The 19,531-nt window shown below is 37.5% G+C and overlaps 1 long non-coding RNA gene across 5 annotated transcripts in view; it reads left to right on the plus strand.

The window, feature by feature from the left end:
- LOC134423094 (uncharacterized) overlaps positions 1 to 19,531 on the plus strand; it is a 453,551-nt gene that overhangs the window by 9,965 nt on the left and 424,055 nt on the right. For 4 of the 5 annotated variants that reach the window (XR_010028998.1, XR_010028997.1, XR_010028999.1 and 1 more), the window contains exon 2: positions 12,465 to 12,580. The exons of the other annotated variant lie outside the window; for it this stretch is intronic. This is a non-coding gene — a long non-coding RNA (uncharacterized LOC134423094). The remainder of the gene's footprint in view (positions 1 to 12,464; positions 12,581 to 19,531) is intronic. 5 annotated transcript variants of the gene reach the window in all.

Consider the following 19,531-nt stretch of genomic DNA (forward strand, 5'->3'; position numbering starts at 1 on the left):
TTAAAATTGCAGATTGCTATTCCTATCTTCCTTTCCCAGGCCACTGAATATCACAATTGTGTAACTTCCCTACATGCTAAGTAAAGTTTCCTTGCAGTGTGCATTTTAACCTCAGCTGTTGTACTTTTGGCTTAACTTTCAAAGTTTGAAATACAAGGTAGCACATCCTGATAACAGTGCATGAAGAAATAATTAATTGCTGTGAAATGGAATGGTGCTTTATATTAAAGCAGTGGAAATTTTCTTTGAATTAATTAAAAATACATATATGAAATCTTTCTTGTTTTCTGAGGCAGATACATTGTGAGAGTATGCCTTGTGATGATTTGTACTGGTTCAGTTCTGCTCCTCTCTAGGGTTGCTTTGTTGTGTCTTTGTAGTGATTTTGATATTGGAAAACATCTTTACCATTTTATTTCTCATCCCATCAAAAAGGCCTTGTTTTTGTAATGAAACATAATTGTTTCAAGCCTGAGCCAAACAGCAGCAGTCCCAGGAAACAGTCAGCATGTGCACTGAGGGAGGCAGTACTTGATGTATACTCCTCAATTTTTTTTCAGATGTACTCATCAGAACCTGGCTGTTATCCACATGCAATGTAAATAAATATTTGGCATTGACCACTTTTTCTTTAGGCTTCATCTTTGCTTCTGCTGCTGTAAACTTCCTTGGTTTCTAGCAGAGTATGTATTTTTAAAAATGTTATGGATGGATACAAAAATGGTGAGCATGTTTGTCTTTTTGCAGGTTACTGAGAGTACTGGTGCTGATCCATCTGATCTGAGCCCTTTCTCTGAACAACTTCCATAGGACAGTGCAGGACCTGCAGAGTTGTTGGGTTTTTGGCATTATCCTGGACTGTTGGAGTTTTTTGGCGTTATCCTGGACTTGAAGAGCTTGCTTTTCTTCCAAGTTTCTGAAATTTTGGTCTTGTGCACCTTCTTCATTAGACCAATGCCATGAAGTTTTAATTCTGTCAATCTGTCTTGTGGCATTTTGCATTTTACGTTGTTTACTGTATGAGAATGCTTATTTCATAAGCTTAGTGCTGCATTGTGTGACTTAATTGGGCAAACAACTTATTCTCTTTCATCAAAAAGTGATTCTAGATCTCCAAGCATGGATAACCTCTTTCATTTTGCATTGTAATAAAATCTAATCTTACTGATTATTCAACCCTTTTTGATCATGCAGATGTTAACTCCCTGAAAGAAATAAATGCCACACTTTTTTCTTTTCTTTTGGTTGGTTTGTTTTCAGTATATTCTTACTATTGATGATTTTTGTAGTTCATTCAGGTTTAACTCCTTCTTAAACTTTCTTTCTTATGATTCTTATTATCATATTCTAACTTCTGTGGTATTTCCATGGTTGGCCTTCTCTTAGCTAATTGAAATTAACTGATTTTCACATTCCCCTCTAATCAAAACTAGTGTCTGTTTTAGTGGCATGTACTGTGAAAAAGAAAACCAGCATGTGGCTTCTTGTTTCTGCATATTTCCATGCTGACAGGTAGAAAAACATTCTACTCAGTTGTTCTACTCAGGTTTGGGCTTTTAACCTCTGATACCATATGATCTTCAGGAATAATTTCAGTCCTGTTATTGTAGCTAATCTGAAATTATTTTAATTCCATCTCTTTAATGACTGTAGAACAGATAGTGGACTATTTGGGTGCTTCTTTCTAGATTTACTGCCACCAAAGGAGAAGTTGACAGAGAGGCATTTTTTCAGTCCATCAAGCTCTCCATGTCTGCATCCATGTTTCTGTGAAATTGTGAATCAAAGCTTTAGAAGCAGAACATCTGAAGCAGAATTAGGCATTCTTATTCTGGACAGGTGGAATCACATGGGATTTCATTAGCATACCTAAGAATCCTTTTGTAGAAGTCCTGACTGTCTCTGCTCTCTTGTAAAGACAAGCAGTAAAAAGGACCACTTAAGTACAGAGCAGAGAAGTGACGCTGTGCTTGGCTTTTGCCAAGACTTCTGATACTTCCCCTGTTTATTGCTAATGTGAACTTCCCACTGTTTAATTAAACATGGCTGCTCAGAGCATCCTATTTTCTTATCAGATTCCAGTCACAGAAGCTATTCTCAGACTTGACAGCCTGGCAGCTGGAGATATGAACCCGGCATAGCAGGGAAAAATTTTGGTGTTCTAGGACTTCTAAATCTCTCTTATCTTTTCAATTGCTTCTCTTTTTTTTCCCTTTTTTTTTTTTCTTCTGTGTTTCTAAACTGAATTTTGTCCTGTTATTCTCCTAAAGTAGAATTGTGAGGTTTAAGTTTTCCCTCCTCTCCTGTGAGTAAGAAGTGGGTTGCGATATGCGAGGTAGTTTGCAAATTGTAAGAATGCAAGAATAAGGGATTGCAATGGAGGCAAACATTCCCTAGAAGTAGCATTTTTCAGTCTGCTTTCTGGGTTTAGCATTAGATTTGTGTGTTGGAGTATAGAACTGGACATTGTAGAAAGCTCCAACAGAAAGACAGGATGTCCTCCTGAAGCACATAGATCTTATTTAACAACGCTTTTCTGGAAAAAGTCTGTATATTGTGCCCACAACAAGCAAGACAAGTAATTCAATCTGTGATTAAAGGTCCCAAAAAAGTTCTTGTGGGAATTGAGCTGAGATATATGTGCAGATGTAGCTGCTATATGTATCGGAATGTCTTGTGCAAACCAAAATTAAAAGTTGGTAGTTACTGTATTTGAGCAAATGTAGAGTCTGGAAGGCTGATGCATCTGGATCGTACAATTTTGTATGTGTGAAGAGGTAACAGGCCTGTGTTACATTACAAAACTGTAGGAGGATGCAGTGTCCCACAAGGCTATAGAAAATGCACCTGACTTACTGAGAAACAGAAACAACATCTGTGGCTTTCTAGCAATGAGATTGTTTCCTAAGGTGCAAGGATGTTTTGCTAAAAAGAATGGATAGATTATGTTGAACTTAGTTTGAAATTTGCCTCCTTTAAACATAGTATTATGTCATGTTTGCTGTAAGAAGTAATCACTCTCTGCATGTTCTCCTGCAAATAGGTCTGCATCATGAATTTCCTGTGCACCATCACATTTATTGTTTGTGCTTCTAGGGCTATTGAAGTGCTTCCCAGTTACAGACTTAATTCTACAGCTCACCCACCTTGTCACCGTGTAACTTGCCATCCTCACAAGGCTGCATATCTGATCTTATGACTATTTTCTTTTCTTCCACACAAGAGGTGACTTTGAAATGACCTAAAACAATTGCTTTACTGTGTGTGGCAGTTAGGAAAGAACACTGGGGTTATGGTGCTCAAATAGCAGGGTCTGCCACTCATGTGAGGATATGGAAAATTGTGGATTCTCAGCCTCTGAAAACAGATAGATCATACTTTTCTAACTGAGTTAAAAGCTTGAAGACTTGGCAAAAATAACTGGGTATTAGTTTGCTGAAAAGAAATTTGGCAGGGCTGATGGGGAAGACAGGAAAATCACCAGCAAATGTGTTAAACTGATTCTAAGCAACCAAAGGATAGCTCTCCTCATTACTTGTGTTAAGTCTCTGTGGTCACTTGGAGAAGAATAATGTGACAAATAACAATCCAAATGGATCAGTCATATCATCAGTATATAATCATATAATCTTGCTTGGTTTCACTCCTTGATTGGAAAGCTAATTAAGTATTAAAGGGTTGTATACCTTTGCAATTTCTGTTTCATTTAATTCAGAAGGTGCAGTAGGGAATCTCTGCTTTTCAGAAAGATTTAATAACAGCATACAGGCAAAGGAGGCTGCACTGCATGCAAATAGTGACTATGGTCTTACCACTGCAGAATCCTGTTTGAATTGAGTAAATCCAGTTTATTAGGCTGAGTATACACAGATTATCTGACTAATTTTTGTATAGTAATGCTATTGTTGTTTCTCGAGGCCTGTCCCTTTGCACATGTGCTTTAAAGATGGGACTATCTTACGGCATTCTTGTGTGCTTTGCCAATTATTTTTTATTTCATCCATTAAGTCATCTTTGAAGGTAGGGTTGCAGATAACTTTCCTGTTTGTTCTGAGATTCCCAGATGTCTAAAGGCTGTAGAATATTTTATGTCAAAGCATGGAATCCTATCTAAAAAAAGACTTCAGTCATAATGCATCTTTTGCTGCTTAGCATCAATGAGTTGGCAGCCCACAGAAAGTCAATAGGAAATAACCTGGCTGTTAATTAGCTCATTAGCATCATGTAACGAAAAGCAGAATCAGGTTTGTATTTCAAGAAAGTTCATTTGTAGAAGATAATTGAAATTACAGGAGTGGTAGTTTTTTGTTTCACCTTATGTAGGTAGATTAAAAAGATAATACTTTTGTCCTTACAGTGAATTCTCTGAAGGCCACTAATTTCAATTCAAAAATGCCAAAATTTTTGAGTTGAATTAGCAACTTTTCCTAGAACATGTTAATAGCTCTCCAATGAAGGAACAATCTTCCCTTCTCCACAGGGCAGTTCACCTTATCCATTTTTTTTTTTTAACCATTATTGGTGAAGACACCCATGGCCAAGATATCACCAGCTGTGTATTTTTCTTACCTTCCTGCTCTTAATAGGAAGCTGGGGTCCTCAGACTTTCTTATGCTGATTTGATGTTGTTTTTGTAAGTGGAACAAACTTTTTAAATCAGTAAACCAGAAAAATGGATGAAACCTGCTTTCCAAAACTATTTCCAGAGATAGTGGAAAGCACTCAGTGGAGGCTTTTGTTAATTTAAACTGTGGAGTTGGCAGCCTTGGCCACTCTCTTCCCCACTAGGATGGGGAATATAAGCTTTTCCATTCCTGCTATAACCACACATTGTGTCACTGATGACTGAATGGCTAAGATGAAAGGATAAAGGAAGTAGCTGAATTACTATGCTTATTTAATCTTCTTTTAACTATTGAGATTTCAGGAATAGTGGCAATTGGAAAAATTGTAACTGCAGTCTTGGCGTTCATATGAATGAAATGTCACAAATGAGTTAAATTCTGTATAATGACCTTCCTGCAAGGATTCTAATTCTGCTGGTTTGACTTGGTCAGAAGCTGCTGTACAGAAGAGCCCATAAGAACTCTAGGATCAACGGTTGCTATTTGCCTCAGTTCAGTAATTGTTTTCTTTTATGCTACTTTTTAGAGTGCTCTGACAAGGAAGGAATGAACAGCTTATCTTATCAAGATTTATAGTCAATAGCTTCTGTAGTCTTGTGAAGAAGACATCTGCTGTGCAAATAGCAAGGTTAAAGTGATTGCACATGAAGTAAATACAAACTTCAGCTAGTATTTCATCCTGAAAACCAGTCTGAACAATACTTAGATAACTTCATGTAATGAAAGCCCTTTCATAATCTTGACCCATATACAATTTTGTCAAATCCAAGGTCAGATAGAATTTAAAAAATAAGCTTTATTTGAACTTCTGTAACCATGATTTCACAATTGTAAGCATGCTCTTTAATAAAAAAAAGAAAAGTACTAGTATTGTGTTGTGGGTTTAAAAAAAAAATTCTTATATAAGTCTCAGAGTTTGATCACTTGTAATAGAAAAGAAAGTATTATCTATTTGTTTAGGAAATGTCTTCTAAACCATTGCAGCAGCAGACAAAAGGAGTTCATTTCAAATTGATTAATGTGCTATAAGTACCTGGAATTGCTTGGTCTAGTCACTTTGTTGCTTTCTCATCTCTCTGAAAAATCAAATGAAGCATCTGAAGATACCTGATTGATGCAGTCAGCTTTGTACTGATATTACAGTGTATTTCAGGAAATGTTCAAAGTGGGGCAATAATTTTCAATCTATTTTCAAGCATGCTGCAGTAAAGTTTTTCTATCAGATTATACAAAGTCCATTTCCCAAAGAGCTGTGGATTTGTGTTGTGTATTTGTGGGCAGGTGCTTCTATGTATGGACCTTTATAAATATGTATGAGAAAGTGATGTGTTGGTGATACTGCCTACTGTTGTAGTATGCTGAGGTGCATTTTTTTCTCCATAACCCATGCTGCCTCTTTTGATTCTATACAAGCTTTAATTATTTTTTTAATTATTATTTTATTTCCTCAGAAACCATGTATAACTTGGTTTAATTTCATAAGGTATGCACAAATTTTCCAAATCTTGCTGCAGAATGTTTCAGGACCAAATCCGGTAAATCATTGGTAAGAATGTTAAAGTACAGGAAACTGTAACAAAGAAGATTATTTTCCTCCTAAATAGAGAATTTAGACAAGATAGTATTACTAATTCCTCTATTTGTTTTTCTCAGCTTGTGAGGAAAGCATGAATTACCTTAAATTTTCAATTCTGCAAAGTCTTAGATGTGGATGTGATGTGGCCAAAAGAAGTTCATGCACCTAAGCTTCCTGAAGCTGTAGAAAAATCTTACTGTTGATTTGGTTTCTTTATGAAAGCATTCAGTGAAATAAAAGCATAGCCTTTAGTATCCATAAGCTGTACATGCAAACTCTGCAGGAGATCTTGAGCTGCAATAAAGGTGGAAATACAGAAAAAGTTTAAAATTGCCTCAGGAACCCCCTCCAGTTCATAGCAGAATGGCTGGCTGCTCGCCATGCTGTCACTGGCTGCTGGCCAGCACCAGTGCTCTGTGACCCCTTCTGACACAGCTCCTAGGGGCTGCAGGATGAGTTAATGCTGCTTCTAGCACATTAATTAATCAAATTTTAAATGTAGATTCTCATCCACAGTGGTGTGAGAAAGTCCATTGCTCTGAGAAGAAACCAGGAAAGAGAAACATTCTCTTAAATCTAGATTTTGTGTAGCTGAATAAAAGGAGTCTTTCTCTTCTGATCAACCCCAAAACCAACACTGTTGGTGTCTTACAACAGCATGAGAAAAGAAATAACTGATTTTATTAGCATAGTGCCACGATTTGTATAGCATATCTTGTATGTGTATTCTGAAAGCTGCCTGATACATAGTTTTCAGTGTTGTTCTTTCTTGGTCTAAAATACAATGGAATATCCTGGTTCAGGATGAAAAACAGCAGAATACATTTAAGCCTGTACTTAACTTCCATTGACTGTAATGAGGTTAAAAAAAGGCTTATAAATTCTAATATGTGTAGGTATTCTCATGTAGAAATACTTAGGGAAGATAATTTCAAGATACTAATCCTCAAAAATGGAATGCGGACAGTCTTAAAAATTTATTGAACACATTTTGTAAAAAGTATTCTGCTGTCTTTTGAGAGCAAAGTAATTGTGTCTTGAAAATCTGGAAGGGGAGCACAAGCATGATGAAATTAGTCTCAAAATCATTGATATAAACTTTAAATAGGGTGTCCTAATTATAATGATTTACCAAAATTATTTCTTTTAAGTAGCTGAAGCAGTAACCCAAGTGACTATTCTTTTGCAGTATAAATTGTTTTCAATTCAGTCTCTATTTGCTTGCTTATTGCTGCAGTGAAGGAGGCAAAACAGTTGCATAATCAAGTCTTTATTGTATTGGTGTAATTTGCATGTTTTCTTTATTGTTTGAGAACCTTCACAAATTATTATGAAACACTTATTTTCATGCTGGATGGATGATTTGAACTGCTGAGTGAATTTTTTTTCCATATTTTGGGGGTTGTGTGATAAGGAAATATAAAAAGGCACTCTACTTTGTCTGTTATACAGTAAAGTATGTTTTCTTCTTTTTTAACCTTTAGCACATGCAGCCTGATTCTTTTTTGCTGAGGTGATTTTGTGCCACAGAAGTTATCAATAGCACTGTATCCTGGACACCTTCCTTCCTACCACATTACTTGTACAAAATTGGACTTGTGTGAACAGGGCCATTGTTTTCAGCTTGACTATGTTTGCAGGGATGTGCTCTCTGTAAACTTGGCCTAGTGAGACCAACTGCGATGTAAATGGAAAATTCTTTTCTTGAATTCACTGCAAGTCTGGACTAGGCTTATAGTGGTACTACTTAGGCTGCCCCATGCTGTTTGAAAATTTGCTCTTCAAAAAGAAAGGCATAATCAATAAAAAGATTGTCTGTTGATTGTGCGGGTTTGTTTTTTTTTTGTTCATTTGTGGTTTGGGGTTTTTTTCTGTTTAGATATGGGGAAATGTCAATGGTTTGTTTAATAAAGTTGTTACTGACAAGAGCAGCTCTCTCTTAGTCTGATACTCTTCTGAGGCTTGATTATCAAAGGCTGTTCTACTGCCCTGTGCTAATCCCAGGTCAGTTTGTGGCCCTGTGTGTTTTGTAGTCCAGTGCCCCACAACTCCTCCAATCTCAAGTACACCACTCCTGTTCTCTGTGTGTGGCTAAATATTTTAAGCAAAGTTCCAAAATATCATAGTTTCAAAATATTCTGCCTCCAGTTTTAGGCTATTTTCTTATGGATTGTAACAAAAGACAGTAATTTTCAGTGTTCAGGTGTTTGCAGTTCTTCATTCAATCTGAATTCAATCATTTATAGAATGCTACAGTTTAGCGAAGGTATTTTTTAATGTAATAGTGTATGGCACTGTTTTTCTTCCAGTTCTCTGAATGTATTTCTTTTTCTAGGTTAAGAGCAATCCATTCCATATAAAACTGTCTTTTTTTAAAGTTAGGCCTAGAGATGTTTTGCATGGCATCGTAGCACTTCTTCCCCATTCTATTTTTGTTTTGCAAAGTGACATGCTGGGTCTGTGCTTGTATTTCGTAGTGTTTGCCTTTGGTCGGCACTGTGTCAACGCAAAGCTTTAAAAACAATAAAATACTGACTTTGGGGAACAGAAAGGCTGAAGGACTGACTATATATCTCTTTAATTTAAAATGATAACAATAGTCTCATATACAGTTTATATTAGCACCCCTATCAGCACTGAGCCACCTTCTCCCAGAAAGTACATCTTCCAGACCTCCTGAGTACTCTCCTCAAGAAAGCAATTTCCCTGCAGAATCAGTGAGCTTTGCCACCTCTTTGTCCTTCTTGAAATGTCCTGTGCTTCTGGCCCTTTAATTTAATGTGAGACATTCCTGCACTCAGGCAGCAGAGACAGCTTATGGCAGAGACAAATCAGCATTACAAGAAACATGTAATGAGCCATACAGCCTGCAGAATTCTGGACAGCATAAAGGGGAGACACTTAAAGACAGCTTTCTCAAAGTCATCTCGTTAGCCTTGGAACCAGGGCTAAGAGATAAGAGAATTCTTAATCAGAGGCTGGAATTTGCTTCTTATGTTTATTAGAAGCTTGTTTTTCTAAAGGTTGTACAGTGTATTTTCAAGGGGTCTGATAGCTAAGCTGAAGTAACCTGACCTGTCTTGAGTTTCTATCATTACTGCTTGCTGACTGTAAATAAATCCCAAATGGTAGTTCCATGAAACAGTAACTAGGAATATCTGAAAGTTACCAGAATTTAGTAAGTTTGGATTCTGGAACCCTTGCATTAGTAATCCTCTGAAATCAAATTGTTTTCACACAGGTAGTGCAACCGGAACTGGGCAGGGAATCCCATTTTCCCCAAAAACTTTTCTCCCATGACTATTTTAACATTAAATACAAAGGTAATGGAGGCTTAAGCCTCAGTCCTGAGTAACAATTATACTTTTCCCTTCAAAAGTATGTTTTGGGACCAATAACTGAGATCAGTGTATAAGGATGGGAAGTATAATTTTGTGAGATTGCTTAAGTAACTGGAAAAAGCTTTTGTTCTGGAAAGAGGAAGCGTGTAGGTATGCAGGGGCGGGAGGGAGAGGGAAGGGTGCATAATAGTTCCCACTGTAGTACAAACTATGCAGGAACAGAGCTATCAGCAAAGTGGAAAATAGGAATCAGCTTTGCTTCTAAGGAAAACAACTCCCAGGAGGAAGCAAAAGTCCATATGTAATGCCATAACTGCTGATGTGCTGTTACTTCCCACAGCACAATGAAAGTTCAGCTTGTTTTGTTTCTTAAAGAGGCTCCCATGAAATTATGGAAATTCTCATATATAGAGTTTAACACAGGGCAGCTACTAATATAATGAGTCACCAGCTGCAATGTGTGTTTTCCTCTGTTATTTATCTGCAGAGAGGGAGATAACAGCAAAAGAAATCTCATGCAATACGAACTGAAGAGTGATTATAGCATTTTCTTAACCAGAGCCCCTGCCCCAGCACAGTCATCTAAGCCTATGACATGCCAGAGAATCATCAGTGCAGAAGAGGTGACAGTTTCTGAAGGAAAATTTTAGCCTTCCTTCAGTGTCTAGCTACCCTTATTGAACCCATGGTTATAGATCTATATTTATCTTTGTTGGGTCAAAGCTTTGAAAGCTGTGTCCCTTATTTCACCAGTAAAAAAGTGCTGATGCTCATGTCTTGCCTACATTGAAGAGGCAGGAATAAATGTTCTCTTAAGACCCTGGTGGGTGGACATGTGAAGAGACTTCCTTTGACTTCCACCAAGGAAAAGTGGAGGTGCTGGTGTCCTGAAGCCATATATGACATGTGGCCAGGGAAGCTAAGCTTTAATTGATACAAAGCTTTTGCCCCCACAAATACCCCGAATGTAGTATTTCAAAATAGTTGCATTGGTAAGTATTTGAGGTTGTAGTTATGAAGGAAGTAGGAAAGCTGGGGTGACATGAGGTATGATCTCTGCTTTATGTCAGTAGGAGTTTTGTGAACATGAACTTACACTGCTGTGATCTGTTCTGTGCATCATGGCCTCACTGTATTGGTACAATGCACATCCCTGTAACAGTCCCAGCAGGAGAGTGTTGGGGTATCCCTGAATGGGAGTGCCAGTAGAGTGAGCAAATGGCAGGCACCTTTCTGATTCTTATTTTCTGTGTTGCTACAGCTTCACAATGGAGTCTGAGGCCCTTGCTTACAGAATAAGGGAGAAATTTAAAATCCTGCAATATCAGGGTTTTGCACTTACAGCTCTCATCAGGAGGCTGCTGTCACGGCTGCTGGGAACAGGTTGATGTCTGAAGTGCAGCCATGGAAAATATGTTAGTTGAACGCCCCCTAGCTGAAATGATTTTCAGAACATGGCTAAGACAGAGGTTTCCTGGGGATTTCAATAAACAGCTGGGAGGAATTCCACTTTCAAGCTTCCTTGTGTTTTTTAGCTCAGCCAAGCAGTTACTCTAAGGATGGATACATTTTAGTTCATATACTGATCATTTTAGAAATGTGTCTTGCTTTAAAAAAGCAATTTTCATTTTTTGTTCCTGTTAATTAAGTTGGTACAAATTTGGACATATGAGGCCGTGCTTGCAAAACTCATCTGAAAGCTAGATTGGCATAGATGTGTTCCTACTTTAGAGCCAAATAAAGCAATCCTACAAATACAAGTGTCATAGAGCTCTGTGCTTTCTCTGGTGTCACAGATTGCAGGTACTTCTCAAAGCAAGAGAGCTCTGCTTTTTCTTTTAGTAAATTGACTGAACTTTGAATAAGCCAATAGCTTTGGTTTCATTGAAGTGGACATTTTAATATAGAGAAAGAAAAGAAGGAAAACCTCTTCCTATGTAGTAAGACTTTGACTTTATTATATACAGAGGATGGCATTGATTCTACCTCTTCCTTGATTAGATTGCTCAGCATAGCAATTTCTCAGTCTGCCAACACTGTATACATTCAGAAGTTTTCATGTATCCAGTTAATGAATTATTTCTATTGCCCATATTCTCTCTTTCTCTCCCTCTCTCTCTCTCCATAAGTCTCATTTTTGGTGTTATGTTGGAGGGAAATACATGGCCAGTTTAAAAGCCCCAAAGCTACACAAAATTAAATATCTCAGGTGATACACTTGACTGCTGCTTGGTTTTGGACAGGCTCTCCTGTGAGAGTTTCTTTAATCATTAAAAAAGTATCACTTGGCTAGGAAGTGGGTGATAGGCTTGTTAAAATGGTCATGCAGCCCTTCCTTTGCAGTGCTGACATCACTGCTTACACACAGAACTGAGTTTTTGAAGATGAGGTCGTATTGTAACAGTAGATTAGCCTGGTAGTTGCAAAAATCAAGCTATTGAAGGTTAGAGACTTCCTTTCCTGACATAATCAAATGAGGTTTTGTTGTCTTACTGTTTTCTGTGCATGTAAGAGTGCATGAAAAGGTGGACTGTCACCACAAGCTGCCTATGTATTATTCTTTCTCAAGCAGAGTATACAGAACTGAGCAGAAGTAATTGATAATACACTACAGCAAATGCTGTCTTCAAATTTATGACAAGCATAACAAAAGTATATTCAGTATGTCTCAACTGCTAATCAACAGCAGTTGTGAGAAAAAAACTGACACAAGTTCAGTACTTCCATCCCCTCCAATTAGTGCTGAGCAAAACTTGGTCTCCCTTGTATTTCAAAAAGCAAAAAGTAACCTTTTAAGCAACTTGTAAAACAACCTCATCTTGGCATTCTGCAGAATGTATAAAAGCAGCAAAAAGACACAACCCCTGTTTTTCCTTTGTGGATCACTGTTATGCTCAGAGATCTCTTTTCTCATGGTTACAGCTGCAGTAGACAAGTCCAGAAGTTGGTGTGCTGTCTTTTGAGGCCCCTGGTGTTTTTTTGCGTCTTTGGAGAAACCAAGACTAGGAGCCACATGATAGAGGACCTGAAAGCATAAGGTAATAGCTCCTTTCCAGCTGCAGCTACCTACATTTTAATGGTAACAGGTGTATTTCCAAAAGTACAGTGTTTTGGGGTTTTTTAAAATGAAAATCAATGAGATCAAAAAGTGAAATTTGGAACTTACTTTTGCACAGTTCTTTATGAAATGTGATCAGAATATAGTCTATTAGTAAGACTACAATACAAGGCATGGCAATTATCTGAAAAAATCCCTTTACCTTCTCACAGGGTTTTTTTTCCTGTATTAATTATTCTTTATTGTAATTTGAAAAAGGACAAAATTACATTTCCTTCCTTCCTTCCTGCCTGTCTGCCTGCCTGCCTGCCTCTCTTTGGGAATCACACTGATAATAGGCTGCTAAATAGTAAGGAATTAGTATATTTATCAGCTCATCCATTTTAAAGCAGTTATCTAAAGCATGCTGCATATGAAAATCTCTAACAACTACACTGGTACTCGTAGTTTTTGCATAAACAAAGAATTGGTGGTGCATCTTTATATATATTTTGTGTATACTACTTTCAGTTAAGAAATTAATTTGCTGATAGAGCACTTGAGAAGATTCTTAGACTTGAAAAATCAAGAAAAATACATAAGTTAGACAATAGCTTATATGTATCAGTCTTGCAAGTCTTGAATATGCTGTAATACAATGATTATTGTCAAGCATTACTGAACTACCTACCTGCACTAAAATGAAACAAAGGTGACACAAAGTATGAATTGCTATATTAACATTTCTGAACCGTTATGAATTAATTCCACTACCACCTACTAATTAGTTACTGAAGCCTAAATCTAATACAATTGCTGTTTCATATCAAAGTAGCAAACCATTATAAAGGAACAGAGGAAATTAAAGTTTAAGCTGTATTAGTTTAGCATGTGTTTAAATCATGCTGCCAAATTACTTCTGCGTTTAGCTAAATAGATAACTTTAGTCATGAAAGCTCAGCAAAAGAACTTGATTCAGTACTTAAATACTTAAAATCATACACGTTTGAGTGCATAACACTGAGACAGGATTTGGCTTATCCCTGCAATTGGCATTTTTACTACAAAGATCTTTGTTTGGATCCCAATTCTTAAAAAAATCTAGTTCTAGACCCTTCTGTAACAAAATATCAATACAAAGTCCTTCTGTTACAGGCACTACAATAGCATGCTCCTATTACAAACAGATGGGTTATCTAAGACTCATTAGTGACTCAACCATGAGGTTTTGTTGCCTTTAGAGTGTAATCAATCAGGAGGGAGAACTATTTGGTGCTTGTCTAGTGCTTTAGTAATTCATTCCTTATAGATCCTCCTTAGAACGGAAAATTACAGCTGTAGCAATGTCTTAGTTTCAAGAAACAGAAGCATCTTTTTTCTTTCCCCTCTTTTTAAAATAAATGTCCCATGGTTGTAGGTGAAGGACGTGCACATTGGAAGAAAAGCATCAAATGGCTGCTGGTAACTTATTCATTGCATTTTTAGCCATTGCAGAAGTTCCCTGCTCTACACAGCTGTGCTGGTTGCTACTTTAAGTTCTCTCAGTACACTGATACAGGAGAAAGAACCAAACCTGAGGATCAGTTACTATTGGAAGTAATGACATGTGATGTTATGAAGGGTCATTTATTTCCTTTGCAGACTGTTTTGTAAAAAGGGAAAGGAAAATAAAAAAATTGGAAATCTTGAAAAATCAAAAATCAGAACTCATAGCGTTTCACATTATTTTCCTACAGAGAGCAAGAAAATTTGCCATGATTTTTACCACTGACATATTATACTATGAATCCACATCTATTAAAGTTTAGTGCAAATCTAACTCAGCTCTGCAAGTGTGAACAGTGTTTGCATGGTGGAAGAAGTATTAACAGCAGGCCTCTGTGCTGGAGTATGCATGTCCTCTAGTGGAACCACTTGCTCAGTCTCAAGTGTGGGCTGAAGAAGAAAGAATGTGCAGGCAGAATAGGTGTCTCTCAGAAGACAGGATTAAATGAGAGTTTTCTCTCTCTGAGGTGGCTGCTCTGTGGCCACCTGTGTGTGATTATTTTCCTGTAACTACACTTCCCCATAGAGATAACCACAGAGCTGTATTTCCATAGCACATGTCTTGGCTCTCCCTCTCACTGTGGTCTGTATTTCTAGTGGGAAATACAGATCAGGCAAAGAGCTTCCATAGATCTGAAGAAAGTTCCTTTGCTTGACCAAGGAGTGTGAATGGCTGATAACATGCCAATGTTAGGCCAGACCTATGCAGGCCAAATTCAATCTGTAGTGCCACATCACTAAAGCTGATGGACATGGTCCCATTTGCATAACACATGCAGAAGTTTTAGACTTCACTGCTCCTGGCTGTCAGTCTGCTCCTTGCACTGGTGTTACCACCTCTGAGACAAAGCTAGCACAACAAGATAGGCGAGTTTGCATCTCTACTTATATACTTTTCAGCCTGATGGACTAATGCAAATTCATCTTCATTGTTTATGTAAATTAAGCTATCAGGTTTGGAGTGACTAGAGAGAGGTGTGGACTTTTACCTTTCTGCTGTCCTTTCTTCAGGGAACAGCCTGTTGCAGAGATAGGTAACTTTTAAGGGCAGCAACACTGATTTGCACTAATAAACTTGTGGAGCCTTCTCTATGCAAGCAGTACATTTGAATTATTTTCTTTAACTATCAAAGGATCTTCACATCTTCTCAAAATTAACAAGAGCAAATTATACTTACGCAATATTCTTAAGAAACAGTTTTTAGGTAACTCCTGGCTCTTAATGATTACTGGGATAGCTGACCTTGCATTTATATCTAAAGCTATTAGAATTTTGACTGTCTCTGATTGCCACTTTAAGTGATAGTCAGATCAACATGTATATTTAGCAAGTCTAGGTTTTTGGAAGCTGCTTGAGATTTGACCTTGCTTTTTAAATTAGTCAGAATAATTTCACAGATCTAATTAGGGTGTGAGAAAATCACTTCAACTCACCTCATTTGACATTAATTCATTAAAGTAACTCATGAAGTTTTGTCTATTGTTATATATTACTGTCAGTGCTACATGAATAAAGATTCAGAAAGAGAATTGGCCTAAACAGAAACTATAAACCAGTGAATCATGTGGTCTTAATTTTACCTTGGCCAGCAGTTGTCATGTGTCACTTCTAAGTAAAAGAAACCCAGGAGGGAGAAAAGGCTGAAGGGAGAAATAGCAAGAAAAAAAATCTATGCTATGCTTGTAGGAAACACCATTTAATCAGCTAGACCAGTTAATAACTCTTGCTGCCTTTTTTATTTGTCAAGGGCTCAATATTTTTTCAATATGAGGTCTGCTTCAGTGTGCTTTAAATGGCAGTTTATAATTAATGGTACTTGAGCATCTCTTATTTCAAAAATTCATACAACATTCTTGGTTACAATTTATACATGATTTTAAAGTATAATTAACGTTCAGCTTTACAAGATATATGCAAACAGATATGCAAATTTGGAAATAAATATGCAAACATATAAAATGTTGTTGAATTAAGTAGTCCTTAACATTTTTAATGAAATCAATATTTTATTCATATTTTGCACACAATTTTTAGTACTTAGTGATTTGGTAGTTCTCAGATTTTTGTGGACCATGGCTGCAGATTGATTCTCTTGTGGCTTATCTTGTCTTCCACTCTCCTGAACCTCATACTTTCTTTATGAAAACAGGAGCTAATCCAAACCCCTCTAAACTATTTGGATTTTTTTCAATTATGCTTTGTGGATATTTGGAATAGTAAACTTAAAATGTTGCTGAAACAGTTGAAAATAATCTTTATAAAAACTTTCATATTGAATCACATTAAGAGTTTGTCTAGCCCAATATCCTATTCCTAGTAGGAGCTAAATAAAAAGGGAATGATATGAAAATATACATCAAGTATATCACCTAGGTGCTTTTGGAGCACATAGCCAACTGAATCAAGAAATGGTTGGTTTTATATATATGTGTGTGTGTGTGTGTATGTGTGTATTCTATCTTTGTATATGTATATATAAAAATGAGAAAAAGTACTGAAAACTTTTTTCACAGGAATGTAGACTGTTGGTTTGTATAAGCTATGATCTATAAATTTTACACAGCTCTTCTGAAAAAAGTTGCCCTAAGGAAAGGGATTCCACATTTCATTTAATTTCTAATTCCAGCTTTTGCAAGTTTTGAGCCAGTTGAAAATGTGGATTTTTGCTGATCTGAATAACATATATATGGATGTATACATATATTCTGGAGATACATATGTATATGTTGTCCCTGACTGTGTTGGTAACACACCAGTTTACCTGTGTCTTTTGAGTGATAGAGATCCCAACCCCAAATACACTGTTACAGATGTGGTCTAACAAGTGATGAGCTTCTCCTTCCTCAGTCTACTGATTATGGTGTCACCACAGTCCAGGATGATGGGGCTGTCTTCACCAGTTATCATGTGAGCTCACTGCTGCAAGCAAGGACATTGCCTCACCTGCCCCAGCCCCGAGGAATGGATCCTGGCAATCCCTGCAGCCCCTGAGGACTGGCATCCTCTCCTCAAGAGCTCATACAACCCAAATGCTACCTCCAAAGGACATGTAGTTAAGATACCCAGATAGACAAGGTATAAAGATGTGTGGAATTTTGTATTTAACTGATAAGACAGGAAAATTCTCAGGGGCCCTGAGAGAAAATCAGGGTTCTGGATGTACTTGCTAGTAAATAACTAGCTATTAGTACTGGGAGATTGATGGGTGCTTGGCAATTGTCACAGACTGAACTAGGAGTCATAAAATGTTGGTACTTCAAACTACATCCTTTACAGTGTAATGAGGGAATGCATGCTGAGGAGAGGCACCAGGAGCAGTTGAAGGGCTTGGTGTTATAAAGGCTGAAGTAACAGACAAGATATGGAGGCAAGTTTCCATTCTGCCTTCATTTCCATCCAAAGCATGCTTTAAGATTGCACACTGTTTAACTACTGAAAGAATTTCTGCAACTGTAAAAAAAATTGCTGAAATTGGCTGTTTCTTCAGACACCTAAAGTCTTCCATCTGGATTCTGCTGTTGGGTTGGCTTGGGCAAGCATTGACTTAGACTGAAGGAATTTGAATACCTGAGCATACAAATGTAGGGGGGATGAGTAAGGAAGGCATAGAAGATTGCATTCAAGTCACAATGCACCACAGAATGTAGGAGGTGTACCCTATTCAACTTCCAGTCTCAGAACCTGGGTAAATGTTTCGTTTTAGCCTTCATATGCTACAGATGCCATCAGTTAAAGAGTCAATATGGTTCCCTATCCTTGGTTTGCAAGATTACTAACCAAAATCACATTCCTGGGCTTTAACTCACTTATGGTTACTACACAAACTTCTTACATACAAAAAGAGTCATGCTGAAATCTATGTTGTTGATCATATAAGAGTTGTGCATTTTAATAAAGTTTCTAGATTTGGTCACTTACATTTTTTTCAATACAACCTAGAATATGTTTCATTTAGTGTACGTTGATGCATAAGTAATCAAAATCATAATTATATTGCGAAAGAAACATCACTTTAAAATAGACATATAAATGCTGTTTTGATCATTGCAAACTGCTATTTGTGGTGCAGTGTTTCAGTTATGAGATGTAGAAAAATTCATCTGCCTTTGCAGGTGCATACTCAAAATGCTGTTTCAGGGCAAGTAGCCCTATAGTATTTTTCTGAGAGATATTGATAGATTTATTACTATAGGTATAGTGAGTGAAAATCAATTCAGCTGCTTCCCTGTACATCTGTGGTAGTTACAAAGTTTTCAGAGTACAATTTACTGAAAGAAATAAGAGCCTGGTATACTCAGCAAACCTGTGTTCAGAGCTGTGCAACACCCTCTGCTTTCATACCAAATAACATTGGTCTTTAAAAGACTATATACCTGTACACTTGCTCATATATTTTTTATTCTCACAGCACACTTCAGTGCTGGGTTCTTGCAAGATTTTGTTTCTGTGGGCTGGATTTCATTTCAGCAGATTGTGCAATCCCCTCTTCCTTCTATTGTAACTGGTTTTCAACTGTCTGAAATTCACCACTGGCTTTATGACAATCTGAAAATTAACAATGGCCCCTTACTTGCACAGGGCTATGTGATTCACAAATTCCTTACTTACCTGATACTTCTTTTCCCCTTACTTCCAGCCAGGCAATCTTGTGTGCTTTTTAAACCAGTGCAAAGGCAGTAAAATGTGTATACATTGAAACTTTTTCTTCCTGGCACTCTATCACTTGGAAAGCAATCGGTGGCTTTTCCATAGGCTGATGTATTGGCAGTAACTTAAAAAAACCCCAAAAATATAGAAACATGGTTTTTGATTATGCTATAAATTGGGATTTTTTCCTTCAGGCAGGCGGAAGGACATGCCAGCTGGACCTTATATGTTGGCTGTTAAAAAGCTTTAGGAGCCAAAATTATAATTAGCTCACTCATATTGAAATATGTTCTCCCTAGCTGCTTTATTTTTTTGCCAGAGCCTGATGCAATTTCTGAAAGATGCAATTTCCTTCAGCACAGGAAATACACATCATACAGTTGGCATTAGGCAAGCACCCGTGCAGTGGCTGTTGCAGTGCTTGCAGGAGGACGTGGTGCATCTGCTCCCTGGTGCATTTCCAGGCTGTCTGCCTGCAGGGCCTGGTGCAGGGAGCTTGCACCGGCTGAGACTGCTCAGTGCACCAACTGCAGGGATCCACACTCCAGGCACAGGGGCATGAATTGCCCAGACTTGCAGGAAATGCTTGTGAGAAGCAATCTGGGTGAAAAGCAGGGCTAGTCCAGCAACATATCATCCGTGCAGGGAAGTTGCTTGTATTTCAGCAGCACTTAGTTTTATGTATTATAAAGTAGTGCTTAAGAGAGCCCATTGAGATCCAGGTGTCACCTATTCAAAATCACTATTGTGCACTGTATG

Source organism: Melospiza melodia, chromosome 11, assembly GCF_035770615.1.
Source record: "Melospiza melodia melodia isolate bMelMel2 chromosome 11, bMelMel2.pri, whole genome shotgun sequence".
Lineage (NCBI taxonomy): Eukaryota > Metazoa > Chordata > Aves > Passeriformes > Passerellidae > Melospiza > Melospiza melodia.